The sequence below is a fragment of the Lissotriton helveticus genome, chromosome 2_1 (assembly GCF_964261635.1).
Source record: "Lissotriton helveticus chromosome 2_1, aLisHel1.1, whole genome shotgun sequence".
NCBI classification, from domain to species: domain Eukaryota; kingdom Metazoa; phylum Chordata; class Amphibia; order Caudata; family Salamandridae; genus Lissotriton; species Lissotriton helveticus.
This window is the reverse complement of record NC_136059.1, coordinates 10,213,721-10,240,906: the sequence shown is the minus strand read 5'-3', so window position 1 is coordinate 10,240,906 and position 27,186 is coordinate 10,213,721.

Below are 27,186 nucleotides of genomic sequence, written 5' to 3'. Positions count from 1 at the left end.
CCCAAATTATCAATACCTGAAAATATGGCTTAATGTTTTTTGACTGATATTTTCTGACTTTATATATTGCGTCACACAATTATTTCCAATGGAGGGGATGAGTATCTTTGACATCTTTGGCCAACATCATGAAAAGCATTCAGTGTTGTCCAGACAAGATCTTTCTCCTGTTACCATCCTCGATCAAATGAGCAAATGTAAGAAACAAATCAAAGTCTTAAGTAACATCTGCGATACCGCTGTAATGTTACCCAGGGTTCTTTGGCCTCATACTTGTCAGCCGCAGAAGCTTTTAGAACAATGCAACACATGATGCCATTATGGTTTAGAATTTGGTTTTCATGCAATGATTCCATCCATAATCAATCAATTATTCTGGGGTTTGTAAGTTCAAGTTCAAGTTCAGAGATTTGTATAGCGCACTACTCACCCAGAGGGTCTTAAGGCGCTTGGGGGGGGGGGGTGCTTTACTTATCGATCAGCCAGGTTTTGTCGTTGCTTTCTGAAGGAGAGGTGGTTCTGTGTAAGGCGGAGGTCGGTGGGGAGAGAATTCCAGGTTTTGGCTGCTAAGTAGGAGAAGGATCTACCCCCCATGGTGGATCTATGGATGCGCGGAATTGCGGCGAGGGCTTGATTAGACGATCGTAATTGGCGGGTGGGGTTGTATAATTGTATAGCGCTACAACTCACCCATGAGGGTCTCGGGCACTGGGGTGGGTGAGGTTCCATTGAGTGCTGGGGCCATCCGAAGAGCCAAGTCTTTGGTTGTATCGTGAATTGTGGCGGCGTGCTTAGAATGCTTCAGAAGCATCTTCCTCTCCTTCTTTTTACTGCAAAGAGACTGATAGTCCAGGCCCTCATCCTCTCTCGCCGGGATTATGGTAACTCCTTTTACCTGGGAGCTTCCAAGCCCACAACTAAGAAACTTCAGGTGGTACAGAATTATGCTGCATGATTACTGTTCAACATACAGAGGAACCAAAATACCCAACACGTTTTGAACTCCCCTCATTGGATCCCTGTGGCTGAGAGGATTAAGTTCAAATCCCTCTGTATTGCCCACAGAGCTCTGTCAGGCAAAGTTCCTCTGATTTCCTGTCTCCTGCTTTCTTTCTACCTTCCTCAAATAACCTTGCATTCCTCTAATGCAAACCTGGCCAAAGTACCACAAGTTAGAAGGGAGGGAGTTGAGGGCGATCCTGCTCATGAAATGCAGCCAGGCTGTACAAAATCCTCCCCCTATCTCTACATTCTGGTAATCAGTTGCTTCCCTCCCAGAAAATGCTCAAAACTTGGCTAATCCAGAATATTCCTTATTAATAGAAGATCTAAATACATTTCCTGATGTTTCTGTGCTGCACTATCAGTGCTGGGATGCCTACGGGTAACAACTCTCTCTATAAGTGCTGTATTAGATAGTATTTAGCAAGGTTTTGCATCACTCTTGCAGCATGCAATGGGGTGCAAAGGCAATGGAAAACCTAAGTGAGATTTAGCAAACCAAGATAGGCAGACGTGTGCAGCACAGCTCAGCAAGGTGGCCTGTTGCATTGCGCTGAGTGGAACAATGTATAAATATAGTCCAAAGTATTAACCTCTAGGCGGCGAGCCTTTGATCACAGTGCCAGCTGACAACACACAGTTCAGTCCTAAGAAGAAAAAATAAACCTGGTTAATTTCTTTTCTATGATTGGAAAACTAATGATGCTAGGGAGTGTAACTATTGTCAACAGCTATTTAGATTGGTTGCCAAAAAGCAAACCAAAGTGGTTGAAAAGTAAAGATGACTCAGAATGTTTTAGAGAGTTTGGATTGTTGATTCAGTCAGGGTTGCTCCTTTCTTAAGACCATTCTGATTGGCTGCTGGCCCTTGCACGTGGCTGCCTGTGATTGGCTCGATGAACTGGGACTATTCCCTACTATTGCACCAGTCCCTGGATTGCAGAGAGATTTCTTCCAGGACTTTTCTGTCATCCGAAACGTGCCAGAGTCGGCCTTTTTTCAAGATTGTTCCCATCTCCATTCTAGAGACAGACACTGACGCATTTTGCTCAGCCTCTCCTAAAATGAGACAGAAAATTACAAGTGAAGCTGCACTAATCTTGAAGGTAGACTTATTATGACATACCAACAAATACCTCTTCTATATATAGCCTTTTTTTTTTATTGTTTCTATCCCTATTTTTTAAAGTGGTGATTTTATGTGGATTCAGGATGAAAAACCAATAATTGTGTTCTATGTTATACACTCTTTAGGGCTAACTTGCAGTCGGTTATGAATGGCCTGGTCTTCATCTACGCCGTGGAGGAGATTAACAGAAACCCTACTCTCTTACCAAACCTCACGCTGGGGTACCATTTATTTGACTCTTGTTCTAGTGAAATGAAAGCTCTTCAGAGCACCCTGAGCATCATGTCCCAGCAAAGTGAGCCAGTTCCAAACTACAGGTGTGAGAGCGAAGGTGCCCTGGTGGGTTTCATCGGAGACACGTACTCATCAACAACCTACTCCATGGCCCAACTCCTGGCGATCTACAAGTACCCGCAGGTAGGAGAATGCTTTACTTAATCTCTTTTAATATGTTTATTGTTTGAAGTCTCTACAAGTTTTTCGATATGAGGAGCAGTGGCGGCTGATAAGGAATGGGTTGGCGGCTGAGGGCGGAAAAAAAATATGTAGAATTTCCCTCTCCAAGGCCATCTTCTCTCTTTCATCGTCTCTCCTCCATTTATCTTCCTGACTCCCAGAAGCAGGAAGAACGTGGGCTCCCCTAAGCCAGTCACAATGCTGATGTCACCAGCGAGACACCAGTGCCGTTATTGGTGTCAACAGCCTTGTTCGGCGCTCGGACAGGGAGTGGGAGCCTGTGCATGTTCGCCATCCAGGCTGTGCAATACAGCCAGATGGAGAACATGCAAAGTGCACATGACTGTTTTGCCCGCCCAAAACTGCCAGCCATACCGTAATGCTCACTTAAGTGCACATATTTCCTTCTCCTCCTACTCTGACAGCCCAGTCCCACCCCGTCCTAACCTGGCTCGCACTGAGAAATAAAATGAAATTAACATTGCGTTATTATCCCTTAATTTTTCCTTTTTTGCACTGCTGAAAAACCTTAGCAGGGAAGCAACCCCTGATGAGGAGGAAGTCAAACATCACCTGCCACACACATCGCCTTTCTGACGGAGACCTGGCTGAACCCCTCCTCAACACCCGACATCGCCATAGCCATCCCGGAAGGATACAAGATCACCCGCAGGTACGGCACTAACGGAGTAGGAGGAGGAATCGCCATCGATCACAGGAACACTCTCAGAGTCTCGACCAACACCGACGACACCCTCAGCACCGCCGAACACGTGCACTTCCAAATCCACACCTACCCCAACACCACCCTCAGAGGAACCCTCATCTACAGACCCCCCGGACCCTGTCCACAGTTCAGCGACTCCATCGCCAACTTCATCTGCACACACGCCCTCACCTCCACGGACTACATCCTCCTCGGGGACCTGAACTACCACCTCGAGAACAACAACAACACCAACTCCACCACCCTGATCGACAACCTCACCAACCTCGGACTCAGACAGCTTGTGACAACACCCATCCACACCGCCGGTCATTTGCAGAGGGGCCCACCACACAGTTTGAAGACCTCTGACATAAACAATATTCCCCCTCAATGCAGACAGCCCTGTGCTATGGTGCAAGGGTGCCTTTGTAGGCAATAGGCAGCTACATTTTGTGCAGGCACAGGGGGAAACGCAGGGTTGCACCACATTTTTGTAAATATGGCACAGCCCTGCATTTCTAAAGTGACGGATCTCGTCATTAGCCTTTTTGGTTTCACGAAATGCTTCGCCACTTTATTGTAAATATTGCCCTAGTTCCTTAATTCGCCACAATATGTTTATTTTTCAGTCTCCAATGAGTTCTTTGTGTGACAGATTTAACAGGAATAGGTATTAGAAGGACAGCATGATGACAAGAGGTAAAGGAGGTTGTGATAAAAGAAACTATTTGGGAGATTTCAGAAAAATAATCCTGGGGAGGTGATGGATTACACATATGATAGTGGACATCGAAAAATGCAACTCAAGTCCAATTAAAAATGAATACCGTACGTAGGAAAGATGTTTAGTGTTATTTGCAGAGGGCCACAAATCACTAGGTCAATTCAGAATGCAAAAAGTCTCAAATTAGAAACATCTCTCATGAATCAACGACTCGGACTTAAACAGCAGATATTTATTTTTATTTTTGCAGCGAGGTTAGGCGCAGATGCTGAAAATAGTTGCAAATTGTGCCCACTATGTGCACCAAAAAGCCGAAGAATATGTAATTGACTTGAACAGTGTGCTCTACTTTGGCATCACAAATCCCACAAATTTGTGGAGTTCAAAGTGTAGATGGGCGAGCCCCTGAAACCTCGAGTCTGAATCCAGGCTCTGTCTCAGCTTGAGGTCCTATTGAACCTCCAGCAGAGCTCTCATGTGGCTTCTATCTGCCTCCCTCCCTTTACCCATGATCTGGCATTAGGGACTGAGCGGCATAATGCGGAAGTGGGGATCCAGGTGCGAGTCTCGGCTCAACACCCTGTGATCCTGGGCAAATCTCCGAATCTCCCTATGACTGTAAACAATCATGTAACCTTGTGTAATGTAACTGGTGCACATGTAAGGTGCTCGGCCATCTCTGGTCGAGATCATGCTGTATTTAAAACCTGCAGAAAAATGAAGGTAAAAACAAACCCTTAACATAGAAGGCAAATAGATACGCATTTTCCGCTGATTTTCAAACAAATGTAACCAGAAAATCTGGATTAAACATGGGCTCCTCGCTTATCAAATTGTGTGATCTTAGGCAACTATTTTATTTCACCAAAACTGTTTTCTTTATTGTTGCGTAGGAAAGCACTTTTAAATGTGATTTCAGACGACCAGTTTTACAAAACGATCACTTTTAATAAGTACTTTTCACTGCGGAATATAGTGTGCCTTATTAATGTCAAATCTTTGAGCGGTTAAAGAAATACACTTTTAGGAACTTTGAGGAGACCTATCATATTTCACTTGCACAGGCTCAAGGATGCAAGCCAGACCTGTAGTGTTTTCCACAAATAAATTAAAGAAACTCTTTTAAATAGGCTTCAGTACGTAGGTTTATTAAACCTCAGCCACGAACTGTCATCGGTCAACTGACCAGAACAAAACCACAACATATCAAAAGAGAGCATTCATACATTCCATATTCTTTAAAGACGACATAAGTACATTACATAAATGTTAATCCTATCATCACATATCTTCCTTCTCAACAAAAACAAAAAAATAAAAATATATATTGAATATATCAACAAGAAAAAAATGGAATAATAATCCTTAATATAAAAGAACAATTGTCACAAAAGTAAATAAAAAAAGACATACATAATTCTTCACGTAAGCAGGAGCTCTACGTAATCTTTGACTCCTTTCACGAACATCAAAAAATGGCGAAGGAAAATCTGTAGAAATGTTAACTGAATTGAAGAAATTATCATTAGCATCAATATCATTTTGCCCAAGCATTCTAGGTTTAACAATCTCTATACGGCTCTTTCCAAATCCTCCCATCTTGTGTTTTAACCGCATTCTTAAAAACTTTAACAACAGGTCTAACATCAGTATACTTTGACCAAGATTTACGCCCAACAGGTGTTTTTATTTTAACTAAGTCCCCAATCCTGACCTCTTGAAATTGAACACATTTCTTGACATCAAAATACTTTTTCCTACAAACTTGCTTCCCCAACTCCCTTTCTCTCCATTCACCTATACCATTATCAATAAGTCCTTTATTCAACTTCATCCACCCGAGACACCACAAAGTATTTGGAATTCTGCCTTTAAACAACTCAAACGGGGATCTTCCAGTAGTGGAATGAGGTGAACAACGAAAAGCAATCACCCTCTCTTTAAGAGCCTCCTGACAATCCAACCCATTAGCCCTGGCTAACTGGATACACTCTTTTAGTGTTTTATTAAATCTCTCCACAGCTCCATTAGTTTCAGGATGATACAAGGAACATCTTTTATAAATCACCCCACATTTATTTAAGAAAGTCTCAAAAACACTAGAACAAAATTGCGGACCGTTGTCAGATAAGATACTATTGGGAAAACTTTCTCTCTTGAACACTTCCTCCAAGAACTTTATCACAGAGTCAGAAGTTATATCCCTGACTGCACACACCTCAATCCATCTTGAGTATAAATCTATTACAACTATCAAATAAGGAGTATCAGAAACTCCAGTAAGTGGACCTAAAATATCTATTGCAACCTCATCCCAAGGATGACAAGGTAAGTCTCTACAAACCATAGGCATTTGTTTAGTCTTGAGAATCTTGTCACTCGCACAACATTCAACACACTCTCTAACCATTCTCTCTATCTCCAAATCCATACCTGGCCACCAGAATTGTGTTCGCATCATTTCTTTTGTTTTAACAATTCCTAAATGTCCACAATGTGCATGTGTCAATAATATTTTCCTAATCCTTAAAGAAGGAACCAGTTTCATACCACGTGTTAACAAACCATCAGTAATTGATAGTTCTTCACAGACAAGAGACCATGGTTTTTCCAAACATTTATTTTCTCTCAACAAACTCATAACCTTGATTATCTCCTCATCCTTCTCCAGTTCTTTTTTCCATTCATTCTCCTTAACAGCACCTCCTGTAACCTCACACACATTGATCACATCCTCAACCTCAAACAACTCCTCGTCACTAACACCTTCCTTATTTACCAATCTTGACAAACAATCCGCAGATTTATTAGCAACACCAGGAATGTATTGTACATCAAAGTCAAATTCCTGCAAAGAAATAATCCACCTCCTAATCCTAGATGAAATAGTATCCAAACCCTTCTTCAAAAACACCTCCTTTAATGGCTTGTGGTCTGACAAAACACAAACATTTGTTCCCCAAATCAGATTTTTAAACTTCCTCAGAGCCCAGAACATTGCCAATGATTCTTTCTCAATTACCGAATAATTTAACTTCGGGCTTCTTAGGCACCTTGAAGCACAAGCATTTAATGATTCTTTACCATGTTTACTTTGAATCAAAACAGCACCAAGACCTTTGTCGCTCGCATATGTGAACATGTAAGTTGGATAACCAGGAACAAATGGATGAAGAGAGGGAGCTTTCTTCAACTCCTCCTTTATATCTACAAACTCTCTCTTACACTCATCCGACCACTCAAACACCACACTTTTTGCAGTAAGTCTTCTTAAATTCTTAGTCTTATCAGCAAAATGTATTATAAATTTCCCATAAAATTCAACCATGCCAAGAAACGAATGTTCTTCTTTATTAACTGGCTCTGCAATTTTGTCAATAGAATCAACTAATTCTCTTTTAGGAAAAACTCCTTCACCCTTAATGCAATGCCCAAGATAACTAACTTCTTCCATACCAAATTTACACTTTTCCTTCTTGAGTGACAATCCAGCCTTACTCAACCGTTCTAACACCGCACACAAACGTCCATTGTGTTCCTGAAAATTGCTACCATAAATCAACAAATCATCTTGATAACATTTTACCCCCATAAGTCCTTTCAGAATTCTTGTCATAATACGTTGGAACACAGAAGCTGCCGAAATTAGCCCAAAAGGCATTCTTCTAAATTTGAAAGTGCCCATCGGTGTAATAAAAGCTGTTAACTCCTGGGATGTTTCATTTAGTTCTACCTGATGGTAGGCAGAAGCCAAATCTATGGTGGTAAAATCTCATCAATGTTTGGCAACGGAAATCTATCCACCCCCACCTCTTTATTCAAGGCGCGTAAATCTATGCATAAACGAATATCGCCTGTCGGTTTCTTAGCAATAACGACCGGTGCCAACCATTCTGTGGCTCCTACCGGTTCAATAAATTGGTTTTCTATAAGTTTATCAATTTCTTTCTTTACATTCGCTTGTTCACTTAAAGGAATTCTTCTTACCTTCACTACAACAGGAATAGCATTCTCTTTTAATTTAATACGGTGTTTATAACCTTGGAAACATCCTAAACATTCTTTAAAAACATTAGGAAACTGATCTGCAAACAATGAGGACATATCATCCACTTCCTGTATCTGTACTTGAGTTGATGCATAGGAATTTAGTTTAACACCTAGATCACGTTGATGTTGCCAACCTAACAATGCATCACCCTGTTTTGCCACATAAACTTTCCCGGCAATAATGCGACTACCCAACTCAATGGAGGCCATAAAGTATCCCAACATTTTGATAGGCTTCCTTCCATACCCCAAATAAAAAATGTCACTTCTTAATAGTTTAACCTTGTTTTGAAAATTTTGAAAATATAACTTTTCTTCAATCATAGTAATCTGTAACAAGAGTCAAATGTGAAGTTAATTACAGCATTGTCAACTTTTACTAAATGAGTAGGATGTTCCAATAAATTTCCATTTTCCTGAAAAGTCACAGTTTTTACCTGGGGTTGTGACCATCTCTTAACAGAACCTTCTCTTTTATATGTTTTTGTTCTACAACACTTCGAGAAATGCCCCCTCCTTCCACAAGTATTACATGTAGATTTTAATGCAGGACAGTTAGGGGAATTGGCCAAATGACCAAGATTCCCACATCTAAAACACGTAAACCTATTGCCTTGATTTGCAACACTAGTACCTGAGCTATTCAACATAGCCCCGCTTTTATCTACTGTAACCTTATCTTCTTTTTTTACTTGACATATTACCTCCTCAACTTTAGATTCAACCTTTGCTTCTGAGTCTGTTGTCTTCTCTTTTTCTCCTTTGAGTTCACCTACACATTTCGTCATGTGCTCAACTTATATCGCAATAACTAATACTTCATCCAATGGAGGTTCATCTTTTAACTAAAGTTCTTTTCTTATGTTATCATGTGCACATTTTAAAACGAACTGGTCTCTAATTCTTTCTTCCAATGTTTGACCAAACTTGCACGAAGCAGCTAACTTCCTTAATGCCGAGACATATTCTTCCACCGATTCATCTTTCTTTTGCCCCCGCAAACCAAAATGGTATCTTTCCATTATCGTGCTTAACCTGGGCAAGTAATGTCAATCTAATTGCTCAATTGCTATTTCATACTCATTCAAGTTCCTTTGTTCCGACGCACTTAATTCCGGCAAGTGTTCCAAAGCATCCTGACCCTCACCTCCCAGACAATGCAACAACAAAGAATGCTTTCTCTCTGCCTTCAAGTTCGTGCAGCACACTCTTGCATAGTTTGCGAATATTTTCTTCTATTTCTGCCACTTAACATTGGGCAGGAAAAAAGCAGGTTGTGTCACATTTTGCATCTTTACTTTCTTTAAAATTAGTCAAAAAATATTCTCAACTAATAACAGAAAAAAAAAACTAAATAAATAAATTAACTTTTGATTCTGTGTCTTTATCTCTTTTTTTTTTAGTAACAGTGTCACCGGTGACAGTTTCAATAAGAAAGCTTATTTGACCATATAATTGGCACACCTTTAAAAATAGAACAAAACACACTCCTCACATGTTTATAACTAAGTCAGTAAACCACGCAGCTGCTGCCCTTTTAACCTGGAATGCCGCAGAGTTCTCTTCTTAGTTTCCTTATTTATACAGGTGCCTGGAAACTACAATGCGTCTCTTTGCATCCTATGATAGTCTAAGAATGCTCCTTTCGTTGACCTCATAGTGTCGATGACAATATGAGCGTCATCTGTCACTGAAACGCAACGCCAATAAGCGTGAAGATCTTCCGGACCAAGACGTACTGCACGTTTTCGATCAAGTTGAAACGCACACGTTTCAAAACGGAAGGTCACTGACACGCACGTCGTTTTCCAATCTTCCGCTCCAATTTTATTTTCTTAAACAATCCCGGAACATTCTTCATAATCTTCCCACCATACTCCTCACCATTATATCATATCTGGGCTCTGCTTAACTCGTCCAGTCTGCCGCTGAGAAGACCACGCTTCACTTCCAACCTTTCTGCCTCTGGAGGAGTGGTTACGTAAACAGCTTTCACCTGTGTTGAGGTAAATCTTCTCCCGATGGTCGCCAAGTAAATGTAGTGTTTTCCACAAATAAATTAAAGAAACTCTTTTAAATAGGTTTCAGTACGTAGGTTTATTAAACCTCAGCCACGAACTGTCACCGGTCAACTGACCAGAACACAACCACAACATTCCAAAAGAGAGCATACATACATTCCATGTTCTTTAAAGACGACATAAGTACATTACATGAATGTTAATCATATCATCACAAGACCCTCGGCTCCGGCTCACCTCTAATTGAAAGAAACGTACAGCTTTCCCAGAGTGTGTAACTACATTGAACAGAACGTTTAATCAATATGTATTTTCTCCTCAGTTTGCTAGACTGCAAAATACACACCACCTCGAGCAGGAAAGCAGAAAGATTCCAATTTACTACCTAGTTTATCAGAAAGTGATTTTCTGTGCAGAGCACTTTATATTCTTTGATCTGAAAGTATAATCGTAATCTGTATATTGCCCTTGCCAGCATACTCACTGACCCCCGCCCCCACCTCAAGTCTCACTTTCACTTCGAGGGTTCTAAATAAATGAAGACAGCCTGGGAATGCAGCAAACACACGCAGTACTTCCAGGCCATCTACATTTACATTTATTTGCAGAGGCATTTATGACTGCTTGTTAACCCATCCAGCCCCCACAAGGGGGGCACATCCCACAGTTTGAAGACCTCTGCTTTAACCCAACCCTAAATAAACTAAAACTACTATCACTACACTAGCCTAATCTATGTTATAAACCAGAATTACAGAGTGTCTTGGGTATTCCCAGTGCCTGATTCATTACGTGGGGAAGTGTCAGTGCCTGGTCCCTTTTGTTCTTTAACATAGCCACCCACAATATCAAGTCTGAAAGGTCCGTTGTAAATAGCAACCTCAAAAGTGGTAGGGCCTCCTGTGGCCTGAGGTGGGGCGCCAGGTGGTTGCGTGGGTACGCTAGTGGATGTGCTTGTTCTTGCTTCCTTGGACGTACTGTGGCATGAATGTCTGTTCCTACCTTAGGTCCTCTTCTCCTGTGTGGGTGGTCCTAGTTTAAAGCCTGAGCACTTGCTCATTGCCTTCTTCTTCTCATAACGCTCAGGTGGTGGTATCGATCCTTTCTTATGTTTTGCTTCCTCAGCTGCTCTGGGGACATGTGGTCTGTTTGAGCAATAAGATGCTGTCCATCAAATATTGACTAGGAACAGGTACAAACATCATGAAACAATATTATTTACACAACATCTACGTTAGCAGCCCCTACGACCTAAAATCACCTTGCAGCTTAGAATGAGCACACACATGCCTATTTTCTACCATATCAGATGTACCAGGCCCTTATTACAAAGGCAAAGCAATTGTTGTACAATGCAATTGCAACACCATGACACCTCTAGGTATGACCATGTCAGTACTTAGTATGCTGGGGAACAATGCTCTTTGATACCCATAGAATGCTACACATGTCAACCTTAATCATGCAATGGCCTTTATGGCATAGGCATAGGCATTTGCCACAAAAAGATTGACAATGTCTGTAAAGTACATATGTTGTCTCACAACACAGTGTAACTCATTTAGCAAGGTCACACATCAGGACACATTTCTTACTATACGGAACACTAAGGACCTTATTCTGATGTGGTTAGGAAGGCTAATAGCATTTACTCCATCCAAATTGGATCAGGAATGTGTCTTTCTGACTGACTTGGAAAGGTTTCCGAGCGACCGAGTTCGATGCGAGTTAGGCATTAGGAATATCCCAATCCGAAGACAATGGCATTTGGAATGACCAAGCCGTACGGAGCAGAATCGATCGTCTCTACGGGCCGTGTTTCCAAACGACCGAGCACGATGCTGGATTTGGACAGCCTTTCCAAATCGTGCTGTCTGACTCAATTCAGCAGTTGGAATTAGACTTTTGGGCCCATTGTGTGCCCCCCTGCACCCAGAGTCTTCCCAATCGGGGCTATGGGGTACCCATTGATCCCCCCTTACCAGCCATGCACAGTGTGGAAGGCACCAGGGGGTTCCCACCACAGGATGTCACATTTTTCACAGCCACCCCTTTCTTCAATGGGAGCTTATGCATTCGGTCAGAACAAAGGCTCACATTTAAGTCAATGGGAGTCCAACCACGGGCCCAATTATGCTGCTGTTAGGCAAGCATTACCACTGTATCAGTTTGGGAATGGTTACCGACCGACTCGGATCAGGAGAGTCTGATTACGATGCATCCAGATGCTTTCAGATACGATTGGGTCGGACTCCCATCGGCTTCGATGGGACACTATGTTCCGACCAAATGTATAGGTTCCCATTGAAGAAAGTGGTAGCTGGGGTAGATTGGGCAACCTGTAATGGGTATCCCATGGTGCCTGCCACACTGTGTATCACTGGTAAGGGGAACCCATGGGTACCAACACGGGCCCGATTTGGAAGGCTCTGGTTGCAGGGGGACCCGCTACAGGGCCTCAAAGTCTGATGGAAACCGCTGATTTGAGTACGACGTCGTACAAAAGGGGGGTGGTGATGGACGGAGCATCTAAACCAATCAAACACTCACACCCAGTCAACAGATCTGAGTTTAATCCATCACCGTTCTTTAGCCCACTCTGCCACCCTAGTTCAGACATGGCCATATGCAAATCAGCCTGACCCTGTGCCTCATGGGAACAGTCCAGACCGAACTGCTAAGCCATGCCATCCCTGGACCGGAAACAAGCTTCCGAGGACCGGTTTCTGGCATTTCAGCCGTCTTCAGCCCGGCTTGCTTGAATCCAGTGGCAAAGTGAGCAAGGGACTCACGTCTGAGCATACCCTGCCAACTTATGCCAAACAAAGTGGTACAAAAGGGGGGTGGTGATGGACGGAGCATCTGAACCAATCAAACACTCACACCCAGTCAACAGATCTGGGTTTAATCCATCACCGTTCTTTAGCCCACTCTGCCACCCCAGTTCAGACGTGGCCATGTGCAAATCAGTCTGACCCTGTGCCTCATGGGAACAGTCCAGCCCAACTGCCAAGCCATGTCTTCCCTGGACTGGAAACAAGCTTCCGAGGACCGGTTTCTGGCATTTCAGCCATCTTCAGCCCGGCTTGCTTGAATCCAGTGGCAAAGTGAGCAAGGGACTCACGTCTGAGCATACCCTGCCAACTTATGACAAACAAAGTGGTACAAAAGGGGGGTGGTGATGGACGGAGCATCTGAACCAATCAAACACTCACACCCAGTCCACAGATCTGGGTTTAATCCATCACCGTTCTTTAGCCCACTCTGCTACCCCAGTTCAGAAATGTCCATATGCAAATCAGTCTGACCCTGTGCCTCATGGGAACAGTCCAGCCCGAACTGTCAAGCCATGCCTTCCCTGGACCGGAAACAAGCTTCCGAGGACCGGTTTCTGGCATTTCAGCCATCTTCAGCCCGGCTTGCTTTAATCCAGTGGCAAAGTGAGCAAGGGACTCACGTCTGAGCATACCCTGCCAACTTATGCCGAAGAAAGTGGTACAAAAGGGGGTGGTCATGGACGGAGCATATGAACCAATCAAACACTCACACGCAGTCAACAGATCTGGGTTTAATCCATCACCGTTCTTTAGCCCACTCTGCCACCCCAGTTCAGACATGGCCATGTGCAAATCAGTCTTACCCTGTGCCTCATGGGAACAGTGTGGTATATAAATAAATAATACCGGATCTAGGTTTGACTGGACATAGCAATAACAGATAGCTCAATAAATAAGAGTCAAGATTCGAGGTAGTAGGAGTTTGCAGGTTTAATATAGCATAAAGGACAGGAACAGGACAACCTGCACGGGAACAGGATGGCAGCGCTGCCGGGGGCAGGATCAAGGAAAAGGATAACTTTTAATAACAATGCACAAGCATATATACTAAAATAGTTGCATTACAATACATATGATAGGCGGAGCAGTGGGTGTGGTCAATAGCAGTCGCGAAAGATAAGGGTGAAAGTAGGTGTAACAAGAGGCGTATACATAGACATGTGATGTAAACGTAACAGAATATGTCATAAAGGGGGCGGAAACATGGAGGGGGCTACCTAAGGAGCCGGGACCTCTAACCTAAATGGTGCGCGCAAACTGACAATGACGTGTTACTAGGAGAAGCTGGGGGCTATGAACTCTGTGCTAGGAGTAGAGACTGAAGTCTGGAGAGTCAGGGCGACATGTACCTAAACCCTATCTAGTATCTAATGTTTAGAGGACATGTTGATATAAACTAAGAGTCAGGAGGGGAGAGGCTAACAGACTCTAAGACTGGAGCATGCATTATTCTACATGTAGTGCGTGATGAAGAATATTAAATGACCATAAATACAGTATTTCTCTTGCATGGAGACGTAAAGGCTAGACGATGACGGAAACTATTGATGCGATTCAGTAGCTTAGGAATGCAGAGAAGGAGGGCTGGACTGATAACTAGAATCATAACATACTCTTGGCAGACTAGCAGGCAGAGCCAGGCCGAGCCGGGCACTGTGAGGCAGGAAGTAAGTGAAGGGTCAGGAATACAGGTGGGGGCTGTATCGCTCCTCAGCGAGGGCTCAGGAGACAGGAGCTGAATCTGGTGTTCAGGCCCTTTTGAGGCCTAGAAACGGGGACTTTACAATGAAATAACGTGCACACTGAGAAACGTGGCAACGTAACTTTACATAGGCCTGATATTCGTAGTATTCACGAGAACTGGGAACTGGCATACTAGGGATGGACACAACTGTAATTGCGTCTTTAATCGATCATGGGGAATACATATGCATATTAATCATGCACATATAACATAAGATGGGGGACACGTAGGGACACAGAACATGGCAAAATTTACTTTTCCACATTCCCTCCTTGTCACTACGTTTCCATCAGGAAACATCAATATTCATGATACCATCTATCATTTCATACAGTATCATTTGCTCGTCTCGGATTTTCTTGGAACGGGATTTAGAACGGGACTTGGGACTAGGAATACAAGAGGTAGCACAAATGCCACAAATCGCAGGGCCACATTGTATACAGAGGCAGCAACTGAATATGATCGCTACTGCAATACCTAGAAAGGACAATACTTTCCATCCCCAGGCGGAAATTATATTCCAGAACCAACCGGACCATGTCCAGGTGCCTGGATCTTGGTGTAACATATAGGCAATTTTATGGAGTCTGGTTATAGCTGAATAAACAGACGGCGCGTTATTTGGAATGAAAATGCAGCAACTAGATCCGATGACTCTACATGCCCCGCCCCTATCGGCCAGTATGACGTCAAGGACGAGACGATTCTGGAGCACGACAATTCTCATAAAGGATTGCTCCTCGGTTAAATTACCTAGAGCAGAAGTAGTCTCAATCACTACTGCTTCGAGTGTTCTGGTTAATCTACGTATCAGTTTACTATTCACAACAGTACCTAAATAAGGGAAGACACCTTTATTGATATCTATATATTGTTCTAGAGCAGTTTCAGTATAATCGACAATCGGGAGGTCTCTCTTGTGTCTAGTATGTACTAGGTGGGAATTCCTATGGTAGTCAGGTGGGGCTAGAAAAACTGGTGGCAGTAGGAAGGCAATGTAACAGGTTCCCTCCCAATCGAGGGGCAGACGAACATATGCGGTCTGACCACAAACAAAATAAGAATGACGTGAAGTTTTGAAAATAGATTTCCCACTGTCACTATACTTGACAATAGTAGTACAATCACTATGGCCTACATGTACGGAACCATTCTTTCTGACACATAATTCGCCTTTAACTGGTAGTACTGACATAGCAGGTAAGTCTGGAGTAGTATCAGACTGAACATTCAGGACCATGAAATTCGAAGAATAATTACCTAAATTATAAACTTCATTTTCTAGATCTAACCCTGTTCTGTGGGGAAAACCTTGCTTGTCTGGGAAACATGTACTGTTAAGAAAAGACATATCTGTTGAGGATGACGTTAACGTGGACCATGCTCCACACGAACCGTTATGTGAAAATGGATAAGGAAAGAGTGGCAGAACTCCCTTCGGTGTCTGGAAAGGGGGGAGTCGACCACACACCCAACAATTAGTGGCATTGCTGGTCTGGTGTGAGTAATGTAACATGCGGATAAAGGAATTATTACGCATAGCAAGACGATAAGAGAGTTCATGAGGAGGCAGATCACTAAACGTGTGCTCTACTGTAGCATTAGCAGACTTATTTTCATGAGAAACTGGAAAATACAAATAAAATGCATAACTTGTGCAGGTAAACATAAGGCTGAAAAACAATATAAAACTTAGAAAAACGATACATCGGATTGAGTTTTGACTAACTCTCTCACTATGGGGGTCTATTTTATACATGTCAGAAACCGGTCTAACCGTTTCACCTAGGGGAGGACTTAGACAATCAAACTGGCTGACTTATTTTACTAGACCTTAATTTTAGCTTATACTCCTGTTGCGGAGTTTTCTCTAACAGGGAGGGTTTAGTATCATTGTCTTTTGCGGGACAGTCCTTAAGAATAGTACTTTGGCAGTCTTTCAAATCCTGGGAAATGTTCTTTAAAACAGTCTTTAATCCATAAAACTTTTTCACATGTGACAGGTGGACCCAGCCCTTCCTGCCTTCCAGCTTGACGGCAGTACGGGTGGCCAGGAGGACCTGTTTGGGCTCCTTCCAGCGGGGCTCCAGCGGACTTGAACGATCAAAATTCCGGACAAGAACCATGCATCCGGGAACGATTTCATGCGGTGCCACCTCGGTATTGTCTGGAAATGCGGCGGCAACCTGTGAACGACAAGAGTGTAGGGCAGACATCAAGGAAGCTAGGTAATCTGTCAGCATATTACTTGAAACATCGGTAATACTTCGAGGTCTAGGTGTACCCCACATGTTAGGGGGGCGGCCGAATACGACCTCATACGGGGACAGACCTGATCTGGAATGTGCGACCATGCGCATATAAAACAAAGCGACTGGCAGAGCTACTAGCCAGTCCACACCTTTCTCTTTACATATTTTAGCAATGCGGATTTTCAGGGTCTGATTATGTCTCTCTACTAGACCGGCTGCTTCAGGATGGCGTACACAATGGAACTTCCACTGGTACCCTAGCAAAAGGGAGACATGTTTCATGAGTTCAGATGAGAATGGCTGGCCGTTATCAGAATATACGACTCTAGGGAGTCCGTAGCGGGGGAAGAATTCACGAACCAACTGCTTGGCAGTGGTCGCGGCTGTGTAATCTGGAACTGGATATGCTTCTGTCCATCTGGACAAAGCGCATACAACTACAAGGACATACTTGAAACCTCGACATCGCTCCATCTGAATATAATCCATCTGGAGGACTTCAAAAGGGTGGTCAGGGGGCTGGAATCCACCTTGTTCCACCGGGACACTTTTACCTGGATTAAACTGGCAACATATCATACAGGTACGGACTTTCTGCTTGGCTGCAGCTCGTAAATGCTTGTTGAACCAAATGTTCTGGATACTGTCTAACATAGCTTTTTCTCCTAAATGTGCTGGACTATGTGCGGTATTGATAATGACTTGAACCATAGAGTCGGGGAGGAACCATGTGGCTTTACCCTTCGTTACCCATCCCTGATCTGTCTGGACCCCTCCTTGTTCGGACCATTTCTTGATTTCATCGGGAGTAGCATGTAACTGGATATCTATGACATCTTGAGTGGGGTCCTTAACTGTCATACAGGTAGTCGGAGCTGGAGTATGTGTCTGTGTTGGATTAACTGACATGTCTGGAGTCTGTGCTGTAAGCTTGGCTGTGCGATCTGCTAGATCATTACCTTGAGAAATAATGTCAGTAACTTTCGTATGTGCTTTGCACTTCATGATAGCAATAGATGTCGGTAAATGTATGGCATCTAACAGAGCTTGAATAAGGAGACCATGCTGAATCTTGGTTCCATGAGAGGTCATGAAACCTCTCTCCTGCCAGAGCACTCCGAAGTCGTGTACAACTCCAAATGCGTAGCGTGAATCTGTGTAAACATTAACTTTCAGGTTCTTGGCGTGTATGCAGGCTTGGGTCAGAGCAACTAGCTCTGCTGCTTGAGCAGACAGGGTGTCAATACGGTGTGTTTCTATAACTTCAGTGTCAGTAGTCACTGCATACGCGGCTACTAGTTCTCCTGTACTTGTTCTCATACATGAACCATCCACATAAAGTGTCAGGTCGGGATCTGGTAATGGGATATCTGTCAGATCTTGTCTTGGCTTAGTCATAGTATTAACTACTTCCACACAGTCGTGTGTGGCAGGATTCGAAGTAACTGACGGTAACAGTGTAGCAGGATTTAGAACGTTGCAGCGTCTGATTTCTATGTGTGGCTGGAACAGTGTCAGTTCATAACCTGTTAAACATGCAATTGTCAAGTGCTGAGTCTGGGTTCGGTTTAAAAGAACTTCCACGGAGTGTGGAACTTGTACTGTCAAGGAATGTCCTAATACTATGGAATCACTTTGTCTGATAGCTAGTGCTGTGGCTGCAACTGACTTGAGGCACGCAGGCAGAGCCTGGGCTACAGGATCTAGTGTGCTCGAAAAATAAGCACAGGGCTTGTATTGTCCTGCTTGATCTTGTGTGAGAACAGATAATGCTGTACCTTCGCGTTCAGTGACGAAAAGTGTAAAAGGCTTACTGTAGTTCGGTGTAGCTAGAACTGGAGCTTGGCATAAAGCTTTCTTTAACTCATTGAAACTAAGTGTATGTTCAGATGTCCAAGGGAGGACAGTCGATACGGCTGCCTCCTGTGTCGTTAACTGTATCAGTGGTTTAGCTAGAAATGCATACTGAGGAATCCATTGTCTGCAATAAGAAGTAAGGCCGATAAAAGCACGTACCTCCTTCTGTGTCTTGGGCTGAGGAAGACTCGCTATTAGCTGGATACGGTCTGGTGTCAACTGCCTACCCCTCTTGGACAGTAAGTGGCCTAAGTAGATCACTTGCTGTACACAGAATTGAAGCTTCGAAGGGGACACCTTGTGCCCCATCTCGGCAAGGAAATACAAGACTGTAAGTGATGCTCGCTCGCAAGCACGTTCAGAACGGACTGTGATCAGTAGATCATCGACATACTGGAGCAGGGCAGTGTCAACTGGCATGTGAATGTTGTCTAGTTGTCTTTTAAGTGCTTGACTGTAAATACTAGGACTTTCTGTGAAACCTTGAGGAGCTCGTGTGAACATATAGCTCCTTCCATTTAAACAAAATCCGAAAAGAAACTGGCTGTCTGAATGAATGGGGACACTGAAAAACGCGTTCTTGAGGTCTATGACTGTAAAAAATATTGCTTCGGAATCAATGGCTGTCAATAGGGAAGAGATATCTGGGACAACTGGGTACTGGGGAATAATACATTTATTGAGTTCTCGTAGGTCAATCACTAATCGATATACTGGCGGTGCATTTGGATCAGTACGTTTCATGACTGGAATGATCGGAGAATTACATACATTGGAGTCAGTTTCTACAACTACTCCTTGAGCGATGAGCTCGTCAATAATTTTGGATAAGGCTGTTACAGCCTCAGGTGGCAATCTGTACTGTCTGATTCGTGGTAACACTACACCTGGCTTGAGAGTCACACGATGGGGTGTGATTTGCATGAAGCCTACATCAGTTGGACCTTGCGCCCATAAATGCTGTGGAACATTGGACAATCTCGGATCAAAATCTCGTAATACATAGTGACCCTTGAAGTCACGTAAAAACAATCGTATTCCCTCTGGGGAACAGCAAATAACTGCACCTAATTCTTTCAGTGTTTTAATACCTAACAGATTTTCTGGACATGACTTCGTAAGTAACAGATCAGTAGTGCGGGACAATGGACCTACTTCTAGAGTAACTGGCTTAGATATCTCGTTTACAATAGGCTTTCCTGAAAATCCAAGGGAAACATTTCTAGAGCCTGAGAGCGGAGCCCCTGGAACTTCGGCGTGACTGATGGTCGTCCTACTTGCCCCTGTATCAATCAGAAACTTTCTGTCTTTCCCTAGTACCTGACTATGAACATAGGGACCTTCTTGATCTACAGGAATCTCGATGAGAGGCAAGCCTACCTCCCTCTCTAGGCTGTTTCATGAGTTCTGTTGATACTCTGGATACTCGGACTGTGCATACTGGTACATCTGCTGTGTAACATGCTGTGTTGCAGCAATAGGCTGCGGTGCTGGAACTGTCTGTTGTGCATTCTGTGGCTGAGAAGTCTGTGAAACTTGTTCTTGTCTAGGCGGACGTGGTCTTTCTTTAGTTTTACCAGTGGCTATATTGTGTTTCAGAACTGCACACTCGTTTATAAAATGACCTGGCTGTTTACAATAATTGCAGGTCCCTTTAACGGGAACTGTAGGATGACTGGCTTGATTCGTACCCCTCTTCTGACTGTTTTGAGGAACAGATTGTGCAACTAGTACTTTCATTTTCGTGTCTTTCATACGTTTTCTTTCATGATCTTGCTCTTCTCTGATTCTATTCTGGTGATATTGGAGCATCTGTAACATCTGGGACGGGGTACTAGCTTGCCATGTACTTTCGACTTTCAAAACTCGATTCTTAACTTGTGGACTTGAATTCTCGACTAGTTTAGTAACAAAAAGATGAGGGTATGACTCACTACTCGTCTTCAAGCCACTGTTTATAATAAAGCATTTCTCGAATCTAGAATAAAAATCACTAGTGTCTTCGTCTTGTTTCTGTTTACAGGCTGAGATTGCATCCCAGTCTTACTTTTTAGTTGCTAATAATCTGGGCAAAACTTGTATTAACAGTTCTGGTAATTCTTTACATTTCTCTCCAAGACCGGTACCTGGTACTCGTATCTTATCTTCAGCTCCTAGAACTGCCCAATCGATCTTTTTCTCTCCCACCTCCCATTCTTTTTCCTTGAGTTTTTCATATATGCCTGCGGGCAACAGGACTTTTAACATTTTAATTATATCTGGATACGTGTATTCTCCCATACGGAGCATGTCTTTTAATTCTCGGTGGAACCCTGCTGGATCTTTGTCGTGACAGGGAATTAATTTCTTCATCTCTAAGAGTTCCATCTTTGTAATCGGAGTGTAAACAAACACTCGTTGCATTTCACCATCCGCTGTCCTAACTGGCTGTACTTCTCGTAACGGATTCTGTCTATCTATGTAAAACGGTTTATATTCTGGAGGTGAGACATGAACAAAATGCGGTTTCAGGAACGTTCTCTATTTGTGGCGCTGTTCTAGAATGACACTAATTAAATTGGTACCTAGACCTTTCCATCTATACTGGAGTAACTCGTTCAGGACATCGTGTAACGGACCTGGATCAGAATGTTGACCCTCATACAGAGTAATGAAGTGCTGGATCATATACATACCCACCAGTCGTTGCTCGGCTGGGGGCAGTTTCAGAAACATTTGTGCCACTATTTCATCTGGAAAAGTGGTAGAATCAGTAATCCATCGGACTGCTGATCGGACTAGTTCTTGTTCATGCATAGTACTTAACTCGCTATAACCGATTCGCGATTTCAGAATGTGATCGGTAGCTTGAAATACTCGTTCTAGAGAACCTTGTTCTAGTGCTGGATGATGAAAAACTGACTTGTGTTCTAGGCGTAAATGGCGGTCTGGAAATCTAGATTTTCCTACATACGCTATTCTGGCGGGATTCTCGTCGTCTACCTCTTCAGTAGAAGAGTCATTCTCTTTCTCGCTTACTTGTGCTGCTTTACGTTGTTCGTGTAACTTTATTATTTCCTTACGAATTCTCTTGTACATACTCTCTATACTACTGATGGTTCTGTGCTTACCCTCGGCTATATTATCACTCCACCTTGTTAGGATTCTCATTTCGGCCGGATCTTTGGTCGGATAATCTTGTTCTCTTATTAAACAATTAATCAGAAACTTTAATAGCATGAGCTGGATCTCAGCTTTCCTTTGAGACATGGCTTCGCCAATACTTTCTGGATCATCCCCTGTACGGATGAAACGATATATTCTGTCTAGATCTTCTTTCATATTCGGTAGGGTGTCCAAATACCCGGTCACCCGTCTTACACGGATGGAATATATAACTGTACTATCATCACCTGCAACTGGATCATAGCGGCATTCAGTAAGAGCTCGTCGGATATCTGCAACGGACTTATATTTGGGCGTACGCTGTAACGCACTTTCATGTAACTCGACTAACGTTACTCGTTGGTGTGGTGGCGGGGTACCAGGAGGACCTCCTCCTGCGGCCCCTATGCTGGAATCGTCGACTGATACTCTTCGTGCTGGCAGAGTGGGAAATTGTAATGTAGGCTGGACCGGGGGTACCGTAGCAGGTACTCCGGTGTCTGGAGGAGCAGGAATGGCATGATTTACGGGGACTGGCGGAACAGGATTTGCATATTCTGGGACTGTGTCGTCCAAGTAGGACGAGATGAAAATATCAGCTGCGGTCGGTTTGTGACGTAGCTTGGTCGGAACTAATGGTGGCGGAAAATTACTGGATGCCTCCGGGGTCGCTTTTGGCAAGCCCTCGGCAAGAAGAGGATACATACCCTTAATGAGGGCATTTCTCTGTCTGTCTGACTGTTCGGTTTTAACTCGTTCACCTATCTCGATTAATTCCCTTTCTTGGGCTCGTTCTAAGGATTCTCTACTTAGTTCTGACTTTCTGATTTCTTTTTCGGTTCTTTTATGAGATTCTTTGCGCCATAACTCGATGGCATCTTTCTGTGACTGTCTGGCTTTCTTTTTCCATAATGCTTCTTCTACTCGCATGATGCACTCGGCATCCCATGTACCCGATACGGGCCATCTATACTTTTCTTCTAACTGTTTGGTATACTCTACCCATAAATCTAGATATAATATGGCACTTATGCCATGCTTCTGATACATAAAGTGACCTGGACTGTCCCTAGGCGGGACAGGAACTGCTGCTTCTAACAGACCTTTTCTAGTTCTTAACTGACGTAGTCTGGAAAATAACGGCATGACTGAACTGTAATCTGGACACAATTACAATACACAATGAACACGATAATTACACCACTCTCATACCACGACATTAAAATACATGAATGACATTTGAAATAACAGTTCGAACAGAATACTACCTGGAATACTGAAAACAGAATACATGAATTTCTCGAGAACAGAACTGACTAGAACAGAAACTAGATGCACTGCTAAAACAGTACGAAACTTACCGGTCTCATAAAGAGACACGTCAGGACCCGCATCCACCGAAGTGGACACTTCGTTTTGGGTCTGTGTACCACCAAAACCCACGGACCAGAGACAATTAGATTGACCCTGTCTAGATACTACCCCAGCAACGGTACTCACCGGGCAGCAAGAACGGAAGGCCTCGGACTGGACTGGACTGCTTCGACGCCGGACGGACGAACTTCGGACTTCAGTTACGGGTGGGCCTCCGGATACCTCGGACCTTGGACTCTCGGCTTGGGCTCTGGTCGGGACTCGCCGCGTTCCTCCACCGCCTCGTCTGGATGCTGGACCGCCACCTCCGTCTCCTCCGTGGGCCTGAGGGATACTTGAAGCAGAAATATCTGCACGTGCACGGTATGGTTCCGTCACGGCTGCAGAGGGTCAGGGGGCCAGCGTGGCTTCACCGGCGCGTGGGGAAAGGGCAAGTCCCTGTTCAGGCGCCATTATGTGGTATATAAATAAATAATACCGGATCTAGGTTTGACTGGACATAGCAATAACAGATAGCTCAATAAATAAGAGTCAAGATTCGAGGTAGTAGGAGTTTGCAGGTTTAATATAGCATAAAGGACAGGAACAGGACAACCTGCACGGGAACAGGATGGCAGCGCTGCCGGGGGCAGGATCAAGGAAAAGGATAACTTTTAATAACAATGCACAAGCATATATACTAAAATAGTTGCATTACAATACATATGATAGGCGGAGCAGTGGGTGTGGTCAATAGCAGTCGCGAAAGATAAGGGTGAAAGTAGGTGTAACAAGAGGCGTATACATAGACATGTGATGTAAACGTAACAGAATATGTCATAAAGGGGGCGGAAACATGGAGGGGGCTACCTAAGGAGCCGGGACCTCTAACCTAAATGGTGCGCGCAAACTGACAATGACGTGTTACTAGGAGAAGCTGGGGGCTATGAACTCTGTGCTAGGAGTAGAGACTGAAGTCTGGAGAGTCAGGGCGACATGTACCTAAACCCTATCTAGTATCTAATGTTTAGAGGACATGTTGATATAAACTAAGAGTCAGGAGGGGAGAGGCTAACAGACTCTAAGACTGGAGCATGCATTATTCTACATGTAGTGCGTGATGAAGAATATTAAATGACCATAAATACAGTATTTCTCTTGCATGGAGACGTAAAGGCTAGACGATGACGGAAACTATTGATGCGATTCAGTAGCTTAGGAATGCAGAGAAGGAGGGCTGGACTGATAACTAGAATCATAACATACTCTTGGCAGACTAGCAGGCAGAGCCAGGCCGAGCCGGGCACTGTGAGGCAGGAAGTAAGTGAAGGGTCAGGAATACAGGTGGGGGCTGTATCGCTCCTCAGCGAGGGCTCAGGAGACAGGAGCTGAATCTGGTGTTCAGGCCCTTTTGAGGCCTAGAAACGGGGACTTTACAATGAAATAACGTGCACACTGAGAAACGTGGCAACGTAACTTTACATAGGCCTGATATTCGTAGTATTCACGAGAACTGGAAACTGGCATACTAGGGATGGACACAACTGTAATTGCGTCTTTAATCGATCATGGGGAATACATATGCATATTAATCATGCACATATAACATAAGATGGGGGACACGTAGGGACACAGAACATGGCAAAATTTACTTTTCCACAACAGTCCAGCCGAACTGCCAAGCCATGTCTTCCCTGGACCGGAAACAAGCTTCAGAGGACCGGTTTCTGGCATTTCAGCCGTCTTCAGCCCGGCTTGCTTGAATCCAGTGGCAAAGTGAGCAATGGACTCACGTCTGAGCATACCCTGCCAACTTATGCCTAACAAAGTGGTACAAAAGGGGGGTGGTGATGGACGGAGCATCTGAACCAATCAAACACTCACACCCAGTCAACAGATCTGGGTTTAATCCATCACCACTCTTTAGCCCACTCTGCCACCCCAGTTCAGACATGGCTATATGCAAATCAGTCTGACCCTGTGCCTCATGGGAACAGTCCAGCCCGAACTGCCAAGCCATGTCTTCCCTGGACCGGAAACAAGCTTCCGAGGACCAGTTTCTGGCATTCCAGCCGTCTTCAGCCCGGCTTGCTTGAATCCAGTAGCAAAGTAAGCAAGGGACTCACGTCTGAGCATACCCTGCAACACTTATGGTGGCCAAAAGCGGTACAAAAGGGGGTGGTGATGGACGGAGCATCTGAATCAATCAAACACTCACACCCAGTCAAGGTCAAGAAAGAAAACTTTTATTCGATTAGTATTTGGCAAATCATAAAAAGTACATCATGAAATTACAGTATGTGATAAAAACACAGTATTAAAAAACAAATAAAAACTGAGCAATGTTTAAAAACAATTGATAAAACCAATAATGGGAATTAATACAATTAAACTTGGAATCATATAAGCGATAGCTCAACTTCACAGCGAATTTTCAAACATGATTTTAAAAAGCGAGCTTCACATTTAGCAACATGCTAAAGTCAAAAGATCTGGGTTTAATCCATCACCGTTCTTTAGCCCACTCTGCCACCCCAGTTCAGACATGGCCATGTGCAAATCAGTCTTACCCTGTGCCTCATGGGAACAGTCCAGCCCGAACTGCCAAGCCATGTCTTCCCTGGACCGGAAACAAGCTTCCGGGGACCCTTTTCTGGTATTTCAGCCGTCTTCAGCCCGGCTTGCTTGAATCCAGTGGCAAAGTGAGCATGGGACTCACGTCTGAGCATACCCTGCCAACTTATGCTGAACAAAGTGGTACAAAAGGGGGGTGGTGATGGACGGAGCATCTGAACCAATCAAACACTCACACCCAGTCAACAGATCTGGGTTTAATCCATCACCGTTCTTTAGCCCACTCTGCCACCCCAGTTCAGACATGGCCATGTGTAAATCAGTCTTACCCTGTGCCTCATGGGAACAGTCCAGCCCGAACTGCCAAGCCATGTCTTCCCTGGACCGGAAACAAGCTTCCGAGGACTGGCCATGTCTGAACTGGGGTGGCAGAGTCTGTTGACTGGGTGTGAGTGTTTGATTGGTTCAGATGCTCCGTCGATCACCACCCCCTTTTGTACCGATTTGAGTACGACAGCACAAATCAGAAAGGCTGTCCGAATACAACATCTTAATCAGTCGTTCAGAAATGCGGCCCATAGAGACATACGAGTCTGCTCCATACTGCTTAGTCATTCCAAATGCCCTCGGGTTCGGATTGGGATATTCTCAACTCCTAACTCACATCGTAATCGGACTGTTGGAAACCTTTCCGATTAGGTTAGAAATACAGGTTCCCTATCCGGTTCGGACAGAGTAAATGCCATTAGGAGGCCTTCCTAACCGCATCATATTCGTGCCCCAAATCGCATCTGGAAGAATCTGGATGATTCGTACTCGTTTGGTTGAACTCTCCCAATCTGATTTGGTCAGAAACCATTCCCAAACTCATTCGGTCAGGAAGCTTTCCAAACCGCATCAGAATTAGGCACTAAAAAGGGGACGCTTAACTAGTATTAAAAAAGGTTAAATATTCATTGTGACCCCTGAGATTCCCTGATCAACCTGTTAACTATCAATTCAATGGAGTGACGTCAACACTGAATGGGCCATTGGATTTACAGTCATGGAGGTGATGGAAGCAGCAGGATTGCTTCCCCTTGGAGCCGGTTGCAAAAGCTGAAACGGGACAAGTTATTTTCTGTAAAGCCCACTAGCTCCAGATTTTTAGTTGAGTCATAAAATAAAGTATAGATTGTTGAACTGGAAAAGTAAGGTCTTTGGATGTAGTGCATGTCAACGTAGTATGGCTTTTACACATACAAATTCTTAGTATTTATAAATAGGTTCCCACTAACAAATACAATGACAACTATATCTGATTTTTTTTATGATAATGACATCCGATTTGT